Consider the following 19,466-nt stretch of genomic DNA (forward strand, 5'->3'; position numbering starts at 1 on the left):
AAACAAACGAATACCCGCACAGACTGTGAACAAGAATCCCACGGGGTTTGCTTAAAGCAAACGACAGAGAAGGAAGAAGGGAGCAAATTCACTGTTTGCTGAAACATTTCAGCAATTTGATAATGCTTCTTCCTTCCATGTTCAAATGTAGTCACACACTACACCAAGCGTCGAAAGTCACAATGATCATCAAGATGGGTCTGTTGGTGACTTTGACTGCCATATGTAGAGAAAGGGACTTGTTAATTCCGCCCCTCGGGATGGGCAGTGGTTGCCATGTGTTCTCTTGTGGGAGGCTCAAAAATCGGTCCCTGGTGCATAAACAGTGCGCACAGTGGCGGTGAGAGAGAGTGCCTATTTTATAACAACAGCACCAAGTACAGATCACACACTCCCTGAAGGGCGATTGTCTTCCTAAGAGACTCAAAAGAGGCAGCTGAGAAGAGCTGGTCGCTATGGAACAAAGAGAAACGAGGGGCGTGGGAGCAGTTATGACATTTTCTCTACTAGTGCTTCCCTCTTGCAAAGTCTTCTTGTTTTTTGCTTGTTTGTTTGTTTAAGAGATTTATTTATTTTATGTATGAGTGTCTGCATGTCCACCTGTATGCTGGAAGAGAGCATCAGATCCCATTACAGATGGCCGTAAGCAATTCCCAGCGCGGCTTGCTGGGAATTGAACTCAGGACCTCTGAAAGAGCAACCAGAGCTCTTACCCACTGAGCCATCTCTCCAGGATCCCACTTCCCCCAGAGGCTTTGGCCAGGGAAAGAGAAGGATCTTGAGTGCTAGCATCTAAGGACTTTTCTTAGGTACAGTGTCTGGCTTTAACTAGACAACTCTGATTTTCCTTGCCTTTTGGCAAGCCTCTTGCTTACTCCGAATCATTTCTTGCTCACTTGTGTCTTTCAGAATTATCTTTAGAATGGCTTCGAGGGCCTGGGTCTTGGGCAAGTCACTTTGTTTCAAATACCTTAGCTAAATTATCATGGAGGTGAAGCTGGGTGCTTGATGAGAGAACCTGTTTGATCTATGTTGGGCCACAAATATTAAAGGCAAGAGAACCCATTAAAGCACCTGCTCTCTGCCCTTGAAGTGCCCAGGGAATGTGGCTGAAAGTTTCCTTGGACTACTGTTGTTTGTCAGAAGGTTAATAAAGTGCCCTCAGAAATGGGGACAGAGGGACTCTTTATGTGTCAGAGTGTGCAAACTTAAGTTTCTCTAAAGCACATAGGGGAAAATGCTCATGTTTCAAAAAAATCTGGACTGGGCAAAACACACAAACACACACATACAAACACACCTACCCCTACACCCACAAACACATACATTCACATATAGATATATGCATATATTTTCCCACTAAATCAGTTTAATTCCTTGATTAATTCTCTGCCTAGTGAACTCAAATCATATTCCAATTTTGAATGTTCATTTTCATTTCACTAAAATTATTTTCTTCAGTCATTTTTTCCAAATAAAATTTCTAGTGAAAATTAAAGCTTTAAATTAAGTTGTTAGATTCTAATAACTAATTTACAGCTCTTGCGCTTTGGAAAGTTTATCATATGAGTATTAGAGCCATCAAGTTCATGGGTTGGAAGTAAAATGTTGACATGAAGATTTCATAGAAAAGTTACATTTTTACCAATTTTCAGTAAATAGTGTATTTGACTTACCATTTTGGTTTTACTCTGATTCATCATCACCATTGATTTTAATTATAAATTGGACAAATAAGCTTGTTTCTCTTTACTTCTTAGTTATTTGGCATGCAATCCGTATTTTCTGTGTGAAGATTGCCTCATCATGGAGGATTCAGCAACTTGAAACGCTAACCTGATTCATCTGGATGTTTTTCAGTCTCGAAAGAGGCTTGCCTTAATTAGCTTTGATAGAGGCTGCTGTTACAAATGTATCATAGACATTAGCATGTCAATAAGTGTCAATGCAATTGACCAATCCAAGATCAAGATGCTTGTGGATCCATTGTCTGGTGAGGACCACTATGTGGCATAAGATACTTTCTCTTGCATCTCATAGGGGAGGAGAGATTGTCCCCTTCCTCTTTGCAAACACTAAGCCCATCATGAGAGCATTAGCTAGTAGTGTCACATTGCTGTTGTAAGTAACAAATACATTTTGGGGGGTATACAACCCTTCCTTGTATCATCTAGGCTCCTGCTGTGTGAACAGAAAGCTAACGACTGGCTGGAAATTTTGAGCCCTGTTCCTACTTACCCGTTTTTAGATTTAAACATAAAAATGCTAAAAGAAGTAAAAACAATTCTACTTCCTTGTTTCTCTAGGCTCCTCCCACCACCAGGCTGTCTTTCTTCTTGTTATAGACTGTTCCATCTCTTTCACACTTCCTGGGTTTCAGGCTCTGTCTTCTCCAGTTCCCCAAGATAAGTATGGTACTTTCTCTTCTAATGGCTTACCATGATCTCCTATAAAAGCATCTGCATCAATGCCAGATAATAAAGCTTGGAGAAAAAAATTTGACCCTCTGGGCCTTTATCATCTCCCCTGGAAGAGATAACTGGAACCACATAAACGTGTGACTGGTTTTACGAGATGAAGGATGATTATAGGATCTGAGATTATGCTAGATCAAGAAGGTTGGAAATATTCATTCAGATTTGCTGGACACCCTTCTGTTTGAAGAGTTCTCAAAACGTTTTACCCTTCCAACCCTGAAAGACATTTTCTTCCTTACTTTTATAGGGTTAGATGTGTGGAGTGCTGGTCTGAATTTCTGCACGTCTTTGTAACTGTGAGCTTCTTTTGTGGCTAAGTAAGTCACAGAATATTTACAGTTGGACCACCATCACCATAATGTAATTTGAGACCATTTCTGTAATGTCTAAAAGAGATCCCCAACCCATGTCCACAAATTTTGGGTTGTTTCTCTTTTCATTGCTGACTCATTCAGGGTTCTAAAAATATATTTAAAATACATGTATAGTCTATACATGAGTCCTTTTTCTAACATGTTTTGTTAGCATTTTACCCATTATTCAATAGTCATTCTCATATTCTGGCTGGTATTCTTTTCAAACTTGAAGAAATCCAAATTACCATCATTTTCTTTGTATGTATGTTTCTCACATCTAAGATACCACTACCCAATCTAGAGGTTCAAGTATTTACTCTTTTTTTTTTTTTTAGGTTGGTAGTTTTTGCTCTTCTCTTTAAGTATATGGTTGATTTGAATTTGCTTATATATGTGCTAAAAGATTAGGCTCTCTGCTCTTTCCTGTTCCAGAGACAGCCACATCTTCTTGTGCAGTGCCAGCATCGTCCCGTAGAGAAGATGGTGAAGGTTGGTGTGAACAGATTTGGCCGTATTGGGTGTCTGGTTAACAGGGCTGCCTTTTCCTCTGCATCTGGCAAAGTAGAGATTGTTGCCATCAACGACCCCTTCATTGACCTCAACTACATGGTCTACATGTTCCAGTATGACTCTACCCATGGCAAGTTCAACAGCACAGTCAAGGCTGAGAATGGGAAGCTTCTCATCACCGGGAAGCCCATCACCATCTTCCAGGAACGAGATCCTGCTAACATAAAGTGGGATGATGCTGGTACTGAATATGTCATGGAGTCATTTGGAGTCCTCATCACCATGGAGAAGGCTGGGGTTCACTTGAGGGGTGGGGCCAAAAGGGACATCATCTCCGTCCCTTTGGCAGATGCCCCCATGTTTGTGATGGGTGTGAACCACGAGAAATATGACAACTCACTCAAGATTGTCAGTAATGCATCCTGCACCACCAACTGCTTAGCTCCCCTGGCCAAGGTCTTCCATGACAACTTTGGCATCTCGGAAGGGCTCATGACTACAGTCCATGCCGTCACTGCCTCTGGAAAGCTGTGGCATAATGGCTGTGGGGAAGCCCAGAACATTATCACTGCATTCACTGGTGCTGGCAAGACTGTGGGCAAGGTCATTCAGATCTAAATGGGAAGCTCATTGGCATGGCCTTCCACGTTCCTATCCCCAATGTATCTGTTGTGGATCTGACATGCTGCCTGGAGAAACCTGCCAAGTATGATGACATCATGAAGCAGGCATCTGAGGGCCCATTAAAGGGCATCCTGGGCTACACTGAGGACCAGGTGGTCTCTTGTGACTTCAACAGCAACTCCCACACCTTTGATGCCGGGGCTGGCATTGCTTTCAATGACAAGTTTGTAAAGCTCATTTCCTGCTATGACAATGAATATGGCTATAGCAATAGGGTGGTGGACCTCATGGCCTACATGGCCTCCAAGGAATAAGAAACCCTGGACCATCCACCCCATCCCAGCAAGGACACTGAAAGTAAGAGAGAGAGACCCTCAGATGCTGAGGAGTCCCCATCCCAACTTGGTCCCCAACAGCATCTCCCTCACAATTCCATCCCAGACTCCAATAATAACAGGAGGGGCTTAGGGAGCCCTCCCTACTCTCTTGAATACCATCAATAAAGTTCACTACAACACCCCCCCAAAAAAGAGTCTAACTTTGTTATTTTCCTTTTTTTTTTTTTTTTTTTTTTTTTTTTAGGTTAATTAATAAAACCCAGGGTCTTATGTATGCTGGGATGCCTTTATTCTTTGGTGTATATCCAGTTTTCCCTAGGCCATTTGTCGACAAGCTGTCCTTTGCCCATTGAATTCTTACCACCCTCGATCCAGATCAGGGCATAAGGATTTGTACAAAAATGTCAGTTCAATTTAGTGCATGCATGTGCGCTCACTTGTATGTACAAATACATGCAAAGCCTAGAGGGTAGCACTGGGTTCTTCCTTCTTTTCTCTTGGCCTTATTTCTTTGAGAAAAGGTCTCTCACTGAGCCTGTAGGTCACTGATTAGGCTACATTGGTTAGCTAGAAAGACCCAGGGAGCCCCCTGTCGCCATTGTGAATATTAAATATATCTGCTGCTGTTCTCCACTTTTGTACATGGGTTCTGGGAATCAAAGTCGGGTCTTTGTGCTCTCTTAGCAAGTACTTTATACATGGAGCCATCTCCTCAATTAAATCATTTTGAATTCAGTGTATACTCCTTTGCCAGGACCATTATCTTGATTATGAAAGATTTGTAGTTAATTCTTGAAAGTGAGAAACGTGAGTTCTTTAATTTTGTTCTTTTTAAAATTGTTTCAGAGGTTGTGAGTTTTTCTGTTCAGGTGATTGACAGACATATTTGGATTGATTGGTAAGGGAAGGAAGCCGTATATCTTTGTTCTTTACTAGAACGGTTCTAGCTGGGTAATAATAATCTTCACCCTAGCCCTGAGATACAACTCACATTCTATTCATCCTCTGCATCCACCTCTTCGTTTTTTTCCTCCACTTCCTTAAAATAATCTTTTAATTAATTCCTTGAGAATTTCATACATGGACGCAACATATTTTGATACTAATTACACACTCTTTACCCCAATGTCTTGTCACATTTATCCCAGCTCTAACTTTATCTTCTCCCTTTCCTTCTTCATCTTCTTCCTCTCTCTCCTCCTCTTCTCCTTCTCCTCCTCCTCTTCTTCTATTACCCACCAGGTATAGTTCATGCTGCCCATACACTCATGAAGTCATTCACTGGAGCATGGTCTTCCTACCAAGAGACAGACAAACCCTTAAGAAAACTAATTTTCCATCATGAACTCCTCTCTCCTTCGATGCTAGAATGCTGACAGGCATTGTCCAGGTAAGCACAGATGCTATGAGTTTATGAACGCAGTGGTCCTTTTGTTCCTAAAGGACAGTTTTTCCTGTTCCCTTACAATTTCTACTCCTTTTGTTGTGATGGTCTCTGAGCTTTGGTATCACTTTGATGCAGATGTGTCATTTGTAGCTGAGGACTCCACATACATCTATTCTCTGCACTTTGGGCATTTATAAGTTTCTGTAAGACTTTCCTATATTATCTGTATTCTGTATTATCATCATCTACTGCACGAAGACATTTTTTCAATGAGGGCTGATGGCTACATTAATCTATGGATGCACAGATGTGAATTTTGAGGGCATTTTAATACTGCCTATTTAGTATGTAGTAGTAGTAGTAGGGTTGTTACTGGGTCCTATGAGCTCACCAACTATGAGTTCTTGGTCAGACTTATGCCATGTATGGGTTCCCTCCTGTGGGTAGGTATTAAATCTACTCAAATAGTAGTTGGCTGACCCCATAACATTGAAAACAGCATTAAACCCATGGTTATATCTTACCAGGTAGCACCTATGAAATCTAGCCTGCAGGCAGTTACTGATCAGTACCATTTCTCCAAGTCCTGTAAGCAAAGTACATGGTATCTTCAGCAATAGGGTCTTACCATCAAGTTCTTCTGGGAAACAAAAAGCAAATGCAATAGCCTGTATTGTTTGGGGTCACTTCTGTCAATAAGAGTCCATATGAAATGGACTTTTTGATTGGCAACCTATAGCTTCCGAGAGAGGAATTAGCATTGTATAGGTTAACTCCAACTAAACTCTTATGTAGTATGCGTTCATACGAAGCTTATATAATAGTTGATTGGGGGGGTGCTCTCTTACACCTTCATTTCCATCTTGTGACACTGAGAATAGAATTATTAAGCTATACAATTTTGCTGTTTCAACGTCTAAATTGTAATGATTCAATGTGGCAATCTCAGGAAACTAATAAAAGGGCACCATGATATGACTTCTAAGGTGTGTGCATGTGTTTGATGTATCCCAGGGTCTGCTGTCATCTTTTGCACCCCTTAAATCTCCTTCAACGATCACACGTAATTCTCCAGTTATAGTGATCCGCAGCTTCTTCAGTTCTGTTGGAGCCCCTAGTGCAGTTTCATGCTAGCACATGTTGGATCATTCTAGATTGCAAAACACTAACTCAAACCCCATGACAAAATCATCATTTTCTGATGATTATGAAATCTGTGGAACAGGAATTTGTCAGGGAAGAGGCTGATGGTTTGGCCTACCCCACATGCCTAGGGCCTTGTTGAGTAGATAAAATGTCTGCCAGGTTGAACATCCATTTTCAGCCATATGACTGGTGCTTGAACTTTAGTGACTTAAAACTGGCATTTTCTAGAGATGGTTGAGAAATGTCCATAAGTAATATCTCTTAAATTTCTTATCATTGTAGTATCAATGAAGGAATATCTCAAAAGAAAGCATCAGGAGAATGAAAAATTCAAGACCCATGGCCTTATGTGGACTTAAAACATTACTATTGTTTCAAGGGAGTTGAAGATAGTGTATTCTGAGTCAAATAAAAATGCCCTTCATCTGTGGACACAGATTAAGATTACCCCAAAATAATTGTCAAAGGAACCACACTGAGCTTTTATAGTTACAGAATAAGAGAATGTCATAAACCAACACATATACCAAATGCATTTGTGGAGACTTAAGGTGGTTTACAGTAGAAGAGGGAATCTGTTCCGTGTATTTTAGATGTGAAAATATTCTTAGGTTCAGAGTAGGTGAAGACAGTAGTCTGCTAAATTTAACAATGCATTCCGAAGGCTGAATGTAATAGTCACCACCATGTTAGGTCAGATAAAGAGGTTGGCAGTAAATGGTTATTAAGGGGACTAAAGATAGCCTGAGGTAATTTTGGTTCTTAATCTGTTACATTCCACTTCTCTACAGAGTTCTAGGCAGCAAATCAGCCTGCTGCATATTAAAGCAATGTGGCTTTTAAAATAGAAATCCATTTCAGAATTTCTGTCATAACCAATTGTACAAAGTAATCAAAAGCCAACCAAGATTCAAGGAGCGGTTCACATACATGGGTCTTTATAGGCACGTTCAGGGACTTGCTGTGGAAGAGCATGCGTGGGTGGGAGACACTGTGTGGCTAGCTATGGAAAGTAAAGTCATCCACAGTCATCAGATGACAGGGCTTTTTGTCGGAATATTGTCGGGTATATAATCATGTTTAAGAAATTTGAATCGCCGTCTTTATATTCTGAGTACAAAGCACTTAATCAATGCCGGAATTAAGAGAATAAAGTGTTGGAATGATTAAATGTGAAAAGTGGGATAGAACAGACAATTTGTCTTGCTGGGTCTCCAACAAGAGCTGAGCAGTAAGGAGAAGGCAGATTGGCATGGCCTTCAACTATCTGTCCCTTTGCTTTCCTTCTTAGCCATGACTTAATCATTCAGTTTTCCAGGAGCCATGACCTTTAATTTCTCTTTTTCTTTTAGCTTCATCTTAGCAACATTCTGGTCCCGTTCACCTCAACCGTTCACCTTTCCATCGTACTCTGAAATATTTCCAGGCGACACTAACATAGGATTCCAGGGTGCTGCTGCAAGGTCATGGTGAATACTCTGTTACTCAGCTTAAACAGAGGTGTAGGTCAGCTGCCTTAGCTCCAGGCATAGGTTCTGAGGTCCTAGGTAGAAGGGGCAGCATTTGATTTGATTTGTGTTTTCCTTAAAGTGGTCAGAAATCTTAGAGAACTAAGTAGAAACGCAGAGTACCGTTAGGACATAGGGTAAACGACCACTGGCATGTGTTCATATGTCTGTCGTTGCTTAAAGTAAGTCAAAATATGAAGCGGAACAACAATGTAGTGTATACCAATAGTTTAGAGAGGCTGCTGTCTCTGATCATTTTTACCATTTTTCCAAAGAACCATTTCTAATTTTTTTTTAACTATAGATTTTTTTCCTTTCCTTTTCTTTTCTGTTATTTTAAAATTACCTTATTCTGGGAAAATAAGGCAGAAATCAACTTCAAAAGCAAATTCGAGCTCTTTGAATAGTGAGAGAGCTCTCCCAGCATGCACTTGTGAGTGGGAATCACTTCTATATTTATGGAAATTACATTCACTGTTTACTTTAACACTAATCTCTTTTACTTACTCTTTTCTGGATCTATCTGTCCCCTGTCTGACTTTTAATTCTCTTGTTTTGAAATTTCAAATTATTGTTTTCCTCTTAGCAGAATGGCTACCAGGAAAGCTATCAGTCATACAGTTATATATTACTTTATTACATGAAAATGCAAATATTGGTTTAAAAGAGGAAAAAAATACGTGGAAAGAATTCAGGATGGAACTGGATGAAGCAAGTAGCATGGGCAATAGTGTGGGTGACTCCAAATGAAAATTTCATATTTGTTATACATTGTTCTCCACAGTATGTAAGCATCTCAAGGTGGTCACCATAACATCAAGCAGACTTGTCTTATATGCTTTTTATCACCTAAAGATTTGATTCTACTAGTTTTTTCAGTTTAGCTTGCAAAGGAATGGGTTTCATCGTAGACTCTATACATGTGCTACTGTACTCTGTTCTTATTCCTTTCCATCTATAGTAGAATTAGAGTGGATAAGAGTGGCTCCCATAGGCTTTTATATTTGTGTGCTAAACCCCCAGTTAGTGAGGTCTTTGAGAAGAACTGGGGAAAGTAGGTATTGTCATGTTGGAGGAAATATGTCTCTGGGGGTGGGTTTTGAAGTTCCAAAAGACCATTCAGGCCCAGTTCTTGTTTCTCTCTCTCTCTCTCTCTCTCTCTCTCTCTCTCTCTCTCTCTCTCTCTCTCTCTCCTGCTTGTGGGTCAGAATGGAGAGCTCCCAGCTACTAGTCCAGTTATTATGCTTGTTTGTCTGCTACTCTCCATGATGAAAATGGACTAACCCTCTGAAACTGTCAGGGCCCCCAATGAAATGCTTTCCCTCCTCAGTCCTCAGTGTTCCTTTGGACATGTCTCTTCACGTCAATAGAACAGTAAGACATCTTCCCTTATTGCGGGCTCTTCCTTCTAATTAGCACCTCCTACTTTATTACTACATTCTTATAGCCCTTAGGATTTCTTCCTCCTCTTCCTCCTCCTTTCTACACTCATCATTACAAACAAGAATATAAGTTTGCACCTGCATACAATACACACACACACACACACACACACACACACACAGAGGAGGGGTGGTAAAGAGAGAGACCAAGACACACACACACACACAGAGATTTAAATCTAGTTTCTAAATATGAGAAAAAGTCCCCCTGCATTTGGCATATTTTTCTTAGTATAGTGATTTTCAGTCACATCCAGTTTTCTGCCAATGTCATGACCTTATTTTTCTTTTCGGGTACATAAAATGCACTGTATACTTGTATCACATGTTAATTATCCCTTCATCTATTTATGATCCTGGGTGTCCCATTTGTTGAATACTGTGAATATCATAGAAGTAAGTATGGATGTGTAAATATCTCTGTGATATGTTGACACAGAGTCCTTTGGGCATATACTGTGGATATGGTAATTCTGCTTTCAATTTTTTAAAGACTCTTCATATATCTTCTATACCAGCTGTAATCTCTTTGTCAGGACTTTGTTTTAGGTGGCTTATATGTTTATACCAGATCCACCCAGGAAAATATCTCTTTTTGACTAACTCGAAGGTAAGTCATTTAGATAAATCTGAAGATTTCATCTCATTTGGAATATGGTATAAAGTAATCGTGTAGGACCCTCCTAAGACTGGCTTGTACTCAGCATAAATGCACACCAGGGAAGGCTATAGCACCAACTTACAATTCTCCTTACTACATACTAGAACACCAAATTTACATGTACCTTGTACATGGAAAACATGTAGAGATCGCACATTTATTTTCATAATGGATATTTATTTTTAATTATGCTTAGTTACAAAAATGAATATACTAATAAAGTAAATACAAGCTGAATTGCTTCTTACATTCTGTGCTTAATAGTTTGAGATTTTAAGTTTTTGGATGTAGATTTTTTTCCCCTTTAACAGTCATCATAAAAATTGTTCTTTCTGTTGGATGTTTTTCTTGAATTATATTCTTACTTACGTATTTATTTTTTATTTTATGCTCTAGTATCTCCACTGAAAACAAGTTTAACAAATTAATTTTTTTTTTTTTTTTTTTTTTTTTGGTTCTTTTTTTCGGAGCTGGGGACCGAACCCAGGGCCTTGCGCTTCCTAGGCAAGCGCTCTACCACTGAGCTAAATCCCCAACCCCACAAATTAATGTTTTGAAACCATATTCATCTGAAAATATGTGTGCTCTTACAGTTTTACATACTCTGGAAGGATGTCGAATTCTAAGTTCAATGTGAGTTCTCCATGAAAGCTTGACAATGTCATCATAGTTTCTCTTTAGGGCTCAAATAATGGTGTCATCAATCAATAGAGGTAAAGTTGGTAAGGCTGAATGAGGAAGCAACTACGGAAGTAGGAGGAAAGCGAAAACAAGACAGGTCCCTAGGAAGCAGGTGCTAAGAGAAGTGATGGAGGGACCATGCTGGTTAGGCACACTGAGATCTAAGCTGCTTGACAACCAGCCCTGAACCTCAGCCCCAGGGTGGCTATTCTGAATGGAAGATGTGGAAGAGGGTGAGGAATTCATAGACGGGTAGGCTTGGAAAACTTTCCGGTTTTGCCTAAGAATATGCCAGGGATGGACGGCATGTTCCTTGTCTTAAAAGGTTGCTAGAATTGCTAGATAAAAATAGTAAGGAAAAGAGAATCCGAAGTATAAATGGACAAACTAAAACAACTAGTTAGAGTACTGCGTGTGCAGTGCAGAGAGAGCGATTAGCGACAAAAGGAATAGGACATCAGTTCTATAGTTGCATTAAGAAGAACAACAGGATAGATGTGACGAGCAGTCTGTGGCTTCTGTTGGGAGAAATGCAAAGAGCTAATTGACCAGGCACACGTAGACTGTAAAGCTTGAATCTTTTTGGAGAGACATGGTTAGATTGCTAAATGGTGCCGAGAGCACTGTTGAAGTTGGTAAGCTTAAAATTTCAATCATGTCAATTATTGAAGTTATACCACTGCCCCCTAAAATCTGTATTCCTTTAAAGGTTCTCGCCTGGTAATCTTCATTGGAGTTGCATGAAAGCTATTCTCTATACCTCAGATGAGGCTGGCTGATTCAGATTTCTTCCCATGAGGCCTGCCATTTGTCTTTCTATCATTCCTTGTCTTTTCTTTGTCTTCAAAGCATGCAATAGCATCTTGCCATAACATGTATATCTCTTGCTGGTCAGGCTAGTTTGACCCAATCCATCCTACCTCTCTGTTCACATTACTTCATATGCCAACAGCAACAGCTACACGGCAGTTGACTCTCAGAGTGCACAGTACTTTCTCTACAGTTAGCCACTAGTGGCCTTGGTTGGAGAGACAGAAAAGCAACACATCATCAATTACAGACAGCACACGGATTCTTTTTTATAGGTCTTCATGGCTAGAGGTCTAGATTTCAGTGTTTCATCAATGCTCTTGCAAAATGCAATTCGGAACACAATGCAGTAGTTGTGACTGACTAAGTTTGAACATATTGGCAGTTCTGTTAGAAGCATGAAACAGAATTAACAAGTTTGTTCCAGATACTCCAACATTGGCATAGCAGTCTAACCAAGGCTGGGGAAGAAAATCAAACTGAATGAGGGTTTGACATTCATGAGTTCCACTGTGACGTGGTGTTTTATAGATAGAGTTAGACATTCTCTCTCTCTCTCTCTCTCTCTCTCTCTCTCTCTCTGTGTGTGTGTGTGTGTGTGTGTGTGTGTGTGTGTAAGAGAGAGACAGAGACAGAGAGAATCAGATGGACCAAATGCAATCCACAGCCACATCAAATATCAATTTGGAATCATCCATTATCCTTGGAAATAATACCCTTAATGATGTTTGCAAGATTCTTTCCAGTGGAGTCAGGGAACAAAAACCAGATCACAGCAGGGTAAGCTTCAGAGTGCTTATTAAGCAAGGAGAGCTAACAAGTATCCTGGGAATCTTGCAGAAGCTTGACAGTAAAAAGGGGAATGGACAGAAGAGACGGGGTGACAGGGAAGCATGTGTGCCTTAAGACTGGAAAGGTCTAACTGTCCATATGCATTCAACTGTGCGTGTACTTGTTAGGAGAGATCTATGAGAAAAGGGGAGGGTGATAGGAAGACGGAGAAAGGGGGGGAAGGGGAGATGGCAAGAAAAGGAACAGAAAGGAACAAACGATGAGACAAAGCCACTGAAGAGAAATTCAATGGATGGAGGAGAGAGAGGCAGAGAGAGGCAGAGAGAGGCAGAGAGAGAAAGAGAGAGATAGAGAGACAGAGACAGAGATAGACACACACACAGAAAGAGAGACAGAGAGACAGAGATGCAGATAGACACACACAGAGAAAGAGAGACAAAAACACAAATTGATGTACATGGGCGGGTGTGGGCAGGGAGAGAGAGGGAGAGGAAGGCGGAGAGGGAGAGGGGGAAGGGGGGGGGGGGGGGGAAGGGGAGAGGAGAGGAGAGATGGCTTTGTGGTTAAGAAAGCTTTCTGCTCTTGTAGAGAGCTGGAGTTCAGTTCTCAGCACCCATTTTAGGTGGCTCACCTATAACCCCAGCTCCGGGATATATGGAGCCCTCTTCTGCTCTCCACCAGAACCTGCACTTACATGAATGTATGCTTACAGACACACAGACACATAGGTGCACACACACACACACACACACACACACACACACACACACACACACACACATAATGAAAAATAACAAAAAGAAATTCCAAAAGATAATAAAGAAATCCTCCAGGAAGATGAAAGTAAATAAAATGCACTATAGGAATGTAGAGATCAGGAAGGAACTCTTTTGTGCTCCCTTTCTTGTGTGTATGTGCACATGCACCCATGTGTGCACAGAGGGCAGAGGTCAACACTAGGTATCTTCCTCAATTATGTTTCACCTGACTTGGTCATTATTTTTCTATGTGGTTTTTCATTATCGAGGTAGGGTTTCTTGTGTAGTCTGGTTGCTCAGCTAGTCTGATTCTACTAGATTAGCTGTCCAGCAAGCCCCAGGGACCTTCCTTTTGCCACTTCCTCAAGCACTTTAGCAACTGTGCCATCTCACCATTGTTGGAGCAAAACATTACATTCACCAGGAATGGTGAGGGTACCACAACCAGCATAGCTTGAGTCTTGAAACTATGACTAGCATTGGTGATGGAATGAAGAATTGATAGCAACACAGAGACATATACAGAAAAGCTGATATCATGTGGGGTGTATGCCTTCTGTCGGAATGGGACTTACTACTGCTAGGAACTGCTAGGAACCCGAAACCTCAGCATATTTTGAATGCAGTAAAGAGGTGTGAGTTGGGACTTAGTCTTAGTAGGAGGTCTCTCTAGGTAAACAGTTTCAGACTTCAAATATCCTGAAGGGGCTGTAGTTACTAGTTTTTGTATACACTGATCTATAAACACTTGAACACCCAAGGAAAGCTTTGGTATCCCTCCGAGCCTGGCCCATATGGGGAATGGTTTGACCAAATCTTTATGAGTCCAAGGCCTTGAGTCCATGCCAATGGCAAGAATACATATTTGCTCAGGGTGGGTCTCCTCTCTACAGTAAGGGAAGAGGCATTAGGTCAGGAATGTACAGAGCAGGCTCTGAAGGAGAAGGGCCTGGGAAATGTTGATGGAACCAAGGAAATGGTTCATCAGCTGGGGACAGCTGGGCATGGAGACTTCAAATCTGACTAACTCTGTCTGTAGGGTTTTATGACATCAGCTCTCAGCATCAATATTTCTGTCTGTATGGTATAGACATTTACACGAGAACATTGTTCTTTTTAATTCTGGGGATATACAGCTATTTCATCTCCTAGGATACCACCACTTTCAAATCTATAATACATGCCACTTTTGATTTCTCCAAGGATGCAGCTCAGAGGATTTATCATGGGTGCCTCTTATGAAATAATCATGAAATATGCTATCTAAGAAATCTTGCAAATTGCACCAGCTAAACAGATGGCACAGCTCTGCAATATAAGCAGCAATGGCCTCACCAGCTGTTAGGTTTGTTTGCAAAATTTAAATCACTATACAATGGATGCTGGTGGTGATGACAAATGCATATCAAAATCCTACATGTTCTATGTAATGAAATATGCCACATTTAGGAGAGATTGGAGTAAAAAGTGGATCATTATTGGATTTTGTGTGCTCTAGAGACTTGTGGAAAACACAATAATACATTTCTGTTGGGTATGCTTCAAAGAGGGAAAAATAAACCCATCTATAACCTTGAGGAAGCATCTGGCTGTGTAAATGGTCCTACTCTGCCTCAAACCTTGCTTTCCACATTAGCATCTGTGATATTTTACTACCCTTAATGATAAGCTGCTTTATTTTTCTCTTTCCATGATCGTGTGTGTGTGTGTGTGTGTGTGTGTGTGTGTGTGTGTGTGTGTGTGTGTAGGGAGTATGGATGTGGGTGTGTTTGTATGTAAGTGGATGCACATGCATTTGTGTGCACATCCATGTGCACACCCAAGACTGATGTTACGAGTTATCCCCATCAACCCTGTGCCTTAATCATTGAGGCAGGTCCTCTCGTTCAAAGCCAAAGCTCTCTGATACATGGCTATGCCCACTAGTCAGATTCCTGTGGAGATAGCCCGTCTCTGCTTTTTTGAGGCTTACATGAAGACAATGAAACCCACTTGGCAGTGACACGGGTTCTGGTGGTTGGAGCTCTGCTCTTCCTGATCGTGAGGCAAACATGAAGCTATCTCTCTAGGTCATTAACTCTGATTTGTTCTGTTATTCCTGAATTTGGGGGCATGTTCTTCTCGATCATTTCCATGTGATAAATATCTGCACATATGAGAAACCATGTCCTAATACCAATAAGCATTAATTGCTACTCAGCTTGCTGTCTCTATAAAGATATTTTTGAGACAGTTAACTTAGGTTAATTTTTGGGTATAGGCTTGAAAGTTCTAGTCCTTGATGAATAGGTCCTGTGTGTTTGAGGCTGTGTCGAGGTAGCATAGCATAGACTGGAATGAAAATAGATGAGTAGAAGGGATTGGAATCCTACTGTCTCTTTCAGGAATGCTTACAATTGCCTTAACACCTAGGAAATTCACACTTCTTATTTCCAATGGCACAAAGCTGAAAACCAAATACTTAATAGTGGCATAACAGTTAATTAATGGGGACCGACATCCAAACCAAAATGATGATTTCTACTTCCTGTGTTACAAGCTAAATATTTTGAAATTCTCTAAGCATTCTACCTACCATAAGTTAAGGATCATTTTGACTATTTATAGATGCATATGTCCCTTCCCTAGTAGACATTAAACCTCTTCAAGGAAAAAGGAATTAAACATCATTGATATTTTTCTGTTCTGTAGAACGTCTCATACTTCCTGTATTCTTTGTTAAGCACATTCAGTAAATGGCAAGATGAATAAGAGAAGAGAAAGAAAAAAGGCACAGCATAGTTTTGAGTTTTTAAGCTATAGTTCTCAGTCATTTGTTTAAATGTAAACTTCCAGTTCTTTGAGAACATTTTTGTTTGTTTCACTGGAGTGCAGGACACAAGGCATTCACTCAGTACATACTTGTTGACAGATTGGCTAACTTTACTCTAGTGCACTGTTTCCCAACCTTTCTAATGCTGTGACCCTTTAATCTAATTCCTCATGCTGTGCTGAGCCTCTCTCCCCTAACCATAAAATTATTTCATTGCTACTTCATAACTGTAAGTTTGCTACTGTTGTGACTCATAATGTAAACCTCTGATATGCAGGATCTCATATGCTATCTCTCAGAAGGGTTGAAAGGCACTGCTCAGGAGAGTGGAGAGCTAAGGTCTATTGATCTAACTAAAAGTCCAAATTCACACAAAACCTCGTGTGTCTCTCCTTCCTACAGATCACACCCCAGTCTTTAAATACCAGTTTCCTACAAGTTGTTTATGTTATGATTGCCAGGGACTCATGTGTTACCCAGCGTCCCCTCTGAGCTGTGAGTAGTGACATATCTTCTTGTCGGTCATGCTTATTCGAGTGTACTCTACGATGCTGGCAGTCCTATGCTGCCCTTGACAACGAGTGACACCCTGTTATATATATTTAGACTACCTTAAAAAAATTGCATGTGAGCAGTGGGCCCTTTACATGAAAGGATATAATAGCCAATTTTTGAAATTATTGCTTTTCAAAATGGTTAATTTTACCTATGGATAACAATACACATAAATTGTAAATAATCACAGAAGTCTGTATTTGTAAAAATGGAGAAGTCCAATGTTTAACTGAACAATGCGGGTTGACTTATTTTTATTCATTTGTTATGAAACTCGAAAATGAAAGGTATAATGGATGTAAGAATCATTTGTTGTTTCAGATGGTTTCATCTATTAAGTGGCATCAGTTACAGCCAAAATATCTTTTTTTTTAAAGCAACTAAACAATTCTGTGCTGATTAGTATAAACCGTTTTAAACAGGTCCCACAAACAATCTCTCTCTGATTTTTTGACAAAAAATAAGAGCAAATCCTGATGACAAAAAAGCAAATTTGTCTGTTTTGAGAGACTAGTTGTTGAGCTTTGACTATATGACTTCTACATGTCCCCACAGTGGGACAACACTGTCATCAATAGATGAATGCATCATTGTCTTAGCTGGATACTCGCCACTGGCCTCTGTGCGATGTGACAGAATCACTCAAATGAAAGCCAGAGGCAACTTGTTTTCTGTGATTCTGGCTTTTGAGCACTACAGTTCCCTTTCTATTTTTGTCCCCATCCTAACACCTATCAAAGTTGGGAGCTTTTTGGATTTTGATACCCAGAGGATGGAAACATCCCCGTCAGACCATTCCTAACAACCAATTTGGACAGAGTGAAGAGTCACGATTGCTTTGTCACAAAGCACAAGGGATGGAGAATCACGTATCTTCTCTGCTCCCCCTTACATCTGCCTGTTAGTAGAAACAATCAATGGTCTTTGGCTTCTCACAGAGCCTTTAACTGTTTTTACAAGTTATGTCTTGCAAGCATTAAATGATGAAATACTGGAGACGTAAAAGCATGTTCTTGCATGCTCTCTAGTGCTAGTCGGTACACTTCATTCCTCAAAGAAGCATCAAGCTATTTTAAACATAGAAAAGTACTGTTACCCTCCAGAGGACAAACTCTAATGTAAGTTAGTCCTCAATAAAGAGTTCCACTTTTAAAGGAAAGCTGTATCTCCAACAAGCTGGAATGATTTATATAGGTAAGTTAAAGGACCACTAATATTCATAAAACACTGTTAGTCTTTGAGAATCAACCATTCATTGTTCACTCTGGGACTTCTAGGGTGCTTACGTGATGAAGCTCTAAATACACAGCAGAGGCAAACACACAGCTATGGATCAAACACTAGGAGTGCAATAGCCATAAATGAGCATGGAAAATGCTAACATTTCTTGAGAGCAAATTAGAGAGTGTATATCCCGAAACCCTCTCCTGCCCAAAATCAATTCCTCACTATTAGGCTGTGTAGTCTAGTTGTCTAATAAACATATTGGAAAGCCATTAGACAACAAGCATATGGAGAAACAGCCAACTTCATTAGCTCTCCAGTTACTATCAGTCATGACTATTAGAAGATGTCATTTTGCATCCATTTGTTGAAGCAATTAAAAGAAGTTTGATAATTCCAGTTGTTGGACAGAGGTAGATCAATAGTATCCCCTATACTGTTGGCAGAAGAATGAAATTATGCTTCTGCTTTGGAAAAGAATTTAAGATTTTTTTGGTAAAAATTAACACACATATATCTTAGGGTTTATATAAATTCACACAGCATACTTGTGTTATCTGTGCTGGAAGGCTTATATAAAATGTTTATAGTAATATTGATAATAATTTTAGAAAGACAAAAAAATCTTTACAGGGTTGATGAGATTGATTTAGTGGAGAAATAACATTTGCCTTGCAAGCTTTCAGGACCTGATTTCAATCCCTGTAACCCATGTCAAAAGCTAACTACCCCTGCTAATATCTATAACCCAAGCATTCCTACTAGAAGATAAGAGGTAATGACAGAATAGTCCAGAAGCTGGAAGGCCAGTTAACACTGGAGCAGAAGCAAGAGACCTTGCTTTGAAACAGTGGGGAGCAAAGAATTGGATAGCGTTAAATTGTCCTCCACACTCCGCATCTGCTGTATTGTGGGTGTATAGTCTCCGCTCAACAGACCCACTCACTCCAACCTGCCCCAATATATGAATACATTAAAAAATCTTTACAAAAGGCAAATAACTAGGATTTGGGAGATGGCTTAGTTGACAAAATACTTGTTTCACAGGCATGAGGACTTGAGTTTAATCTCTAGAAATCCACATAAAAATGCTGGGTGTGGTTGCACATGCCTGTAATCCTGGCAATTAGTGGGGGTAGATTTATTTATGGGGCTTGCTTAGATCGATTAACCTAGTAGGTGAATTCAAGCTAAATCTCTTTCTCATTCTCTCTCTCTCTCTCTCTCTCTCTCTCTCTCTCTCTCTCTCTCTCTCTCTCCTCCTCCTGCCCCCCACCAAGCCAGAAAGAACAAAGTAGTTGGTGTCCAAAGAATGGTTCCTGAGGTTGATCTCTTGTCTCTACACCCAGGTGCATATATATGCACTCACACACAAAGTGACACCT

The 19,466-nt window shown here is 40.3% G+C and overlaps 1 pseudogene; it reads left to right on the forward strand.

Moving 5' to 3' along the window:
• Nucleotides 1-3,304: 3,304 nt before the first annotated feature.
• Nucleotides 3,305-4,281, forward strand: LOC116889994 (annotated as a pseudogene).
• The last annotated feature ends 15,185 nt before the right edge of the window (nt 4,282-19,466 follow it).

This window comes from Rattus rattus, chromosome 1, assembly GCF_011064425.1.
Source record: "Rattus rattus isolate New Zealand chromosome 1, Rrattus_CSIRO_v1, whole genome shotgun sequence".
NCBI lineage: Eukaryota > Metazoa > Chordata > Mammalia > Rodentia > Muridae > Rattus > Rattus rattus.